At 50.7% G+C, this 2,863-nt stretch overlaps 1 protein-coding gene across 3 annotated transcripts in view; it reads right to left on the reverse strand.

The window, feature by feature from the left end:
• Stau2 (staufen double-stranded RNA binding protein 2) overlaps positions 1 to 2,863 on the reverse strand; it is a 292,336-nt gene that overhangs the window by 288,795 nt on the left and 678 nt on the right. For 2 of the 3 annotated variants that reach the window (XM_021172712.2, XM_021171933.2), the window contains exon 1: positions 2,559 to 2,705. The exons of the other annotated variant lie outside the window; for it this stretch is intronic. The gene's annotated coding sequence lies outside the window, so the exon portion shown is untranslated. Of the gene's footprint in view, positions 1 to 2,558; positions 2,706 to 2,863 lie in introns of those variants that run through there. 3 annotated transcript variants of the gene reach the window in all.

Below are 2,863 nucleotides of genomic sequence, written 5' to 3' on the forward strand. Positions count from 1 at the left end.
ACACAAACACATATATACATGCACACACATACAACACAGTAGTAATCAAAAAAGATGGAGTTGGGCTAGGATCTAGCCAGTGGCAGTGCTTTCCTGGTGTATGAGAGGACCTGGGTCCCGTCCAATTCTAAAGATGGAGATGGAAAGATGGGTCAGTAGTTAAGCACTGGCTGCTCTTCCAAAGGCCCTGGGTTTGATTCCCAGAACTCACATGGCAGCTCCCAACTGTCTATAACTCCAGTCCCAGGGAATCCAATGTTCTGTTCTGGTTTCCATGGGCAGACATGAAAGGCAGAAGAGAACACAGGTGCAGATATACATACACATAAAATAACTTAGAAAATATGCTAAAGCAGTTAGGTACAAACACAGTTCTAATATTTTACTAACTACTCATTCTGGGACACTTTCTGCATTGTTTCATATTTTAGACTTCCGTCACTATCATTTATAGTTTTTAATGTGTGTGCGCGTGTGTGTCTGTGTGTGCATATATAAGTGGGACATGAAAATGCCACAGTGGGAATGTGGAGGTCAGAGGACAGCTTGCAGGTGCACCATACCAGAGCCCCCACACAGTACAAATAGAGAACTGGCTCTTACTGCATAGTTTCTGCTGTCCTTAAACTCCTAGTCATGTGCCACCAAACCTGAGGATCTGAGTTTGATCCCCAGGACTCACAAGGTAGAAGATAACAATAGACTCACACAAGTTGTCCTATGACCTCCACAGTCGTGTACAGGCTTGGCAACAAATGACTTTACCCAATGAGCCATCAAGACAGCCCTACCTATTTTTGTTATTTTATAGAAAGTCAGTCTTCCCTAGAACTTCATTCCAGGTAAGTTAAGTAAAGGTAAAATACAACCTTCAACCTTTTCCATGCTGAAGAATCCAGAAGCAAAGGGCTATAACATATCTGTGCTACCCACAAATAGTGCAGGGGGGTCTGTGTGTGTGTGTGACTGAGTAAATGATAAATGGGCATCATGATAACAGGTGAATTTGGGTAGAGGAGTAGAATGTTCTTTGTATTGTTCTTATTCTGACTTTACTGAAAGCTGAAATTGTATCCAACAGGAAGTTAAAAAATATATGCTACTAGAAATTTACCTACTTGAATACAAAACACTGTTTCTTAAGGAAACACAGTAATTTGTGAAGAATATACTACACATGGCCAACAAATCACAACTAGACATCAGTTTGGAGTAAATTTCATAAACTACTGCCATGCCATACCTTGAGACTGGTGCCCAAGACTGACAGTGGCCACATAAACCATAAAGTGCATGCAGTTGGGCATTACAGATATGCACACCTAATACAGGCCTGCAACAGATCCACAATCAAGTGATATTTAGTTTTTTCAGTAAAATAAGACACAAAGACTTGCTCTGTTTAAAAAAAAAATAGTCAGGTCTTAGTTTTTTCTTTTTTCTTGACTTGTGCTTTTCCTCTATAGTTCTATCCATGACAGTAAGTTGAATCGACTTAGAAAGGATGGGGAAGAAACATTCTACTGAACGATTTGACAGTGTTACTATCTTTTTGCCTACCCAACACCTTCTCTATTTCAAGTGTTACCCCTCAGAAAACACAAGAATACATCAGAATCCAAGTTCTATTTGGATTAAGAAAGTTCCCTAACACTGAATAACAGATTTTTGGTTACTGGAATACATTTAAAGGATCATCTGTACGATTTCTGTGAGATTTAGTCCCTTTTAAATTGCTTAGTGCATTCATACCTATTGGATGGTCCATCTCCACTCAAGTACTTCTAAGCTTTTTTTTTTTGGGGGGGGGGGGATAGGAGATAATAATGCAAACTGCTCATATTGCAAAATGTTGTACCTAAATAATTGCAAGGACTTCCAGACTTGCCCCCCACCCCCACCCCTCAGCGCACGCGCCCTGCCAGGCTCTCATTCCCACCCCCTACCCAGGTCTCCTAGTTCAATCGCCTTGACTGCCTCTGCGAAACTGGCCCGTCACTCTGCCCCGGTCCCCCACCCCAGAGAGACCCTACCGACACCCGAGTCCCCGGTCCTCACGGTCGATTCTGCGGCCAAGCTTTGTGTTTCACCCAACTCCCCACGCCCGGGCAAGGTCACTACCTCCAACTACTCCTTTAAGCCGAGCCGTCACGGTCCTAGTTCGCAGGAGGCTCGGCGGAACTTGCCTGTCATAGGGCTATATTTTGTCCCCTCTGCCCCACCTCCCTTCCCCATTTCGGCGAGTTACGTCTTCGCCACTTGCCCATTATACAGAAATAGCCACCGCCATCGCCCCGGCCCCGCCGCCCCCACGCCCCTGCAAGGCCCGGGTGACCTCCGCGCCCCCCGCCGTCGCGCCCGGCGCCCCCGCCCCGCCCTGCCCCTGCGGACACCTGTACGGCTCGCCGCGGCACACGCCCCCCCTCCCCTCCCCCAGGGCGGCCGAGGGCGGCGCGGGAGCGAGGCCGCGAGAGGCGGCCCTGCAGGCTCCCGGCGCTCTGCCTCGGAACCCGCCGGCGGAAGTCAGGCCTGGCGGCGCCGCTCGCACCAGGATTTACCTGCGGGCCACGGACGCCCGGCAGACGGCTCCACATGGGCGAGCGCTCCAGAGAACTGACCCCGCTCAGCCGCCGCCGACGCCGCCCGCTCCCTCCTCGGCTCCCGCCCCCCGCCTCCGCCTGCCGCCCTGCGCTCCCGCCGCGCCCTCCCGGGCCCGCGCCGCGCGCCCCCGCCTGCGCCGCCGCGCCCGCGCCACGCCGCGCGCCCCCGCGCCAGCTCGCGCGCGCTCTCTCTCTCTCTCTGTCTCTCTCTGTCTCTCTCTCTCTCTCTGTCTCTCTCTCTGTCTGTCTCTCTCTCTCCCCAG

This window comes from Mus caroli, chromosome 1 (assembly GCF_900094665.2).
Source record: "Mus caroli chromosome 1, CAROLI_EIJ_v1.1, whole genome shotgun sequence".
NCBI lineage: Eukaryota > Metazoa > Chordata > Mammalia > Rodentia > Muridae > Mus > Mus caroli.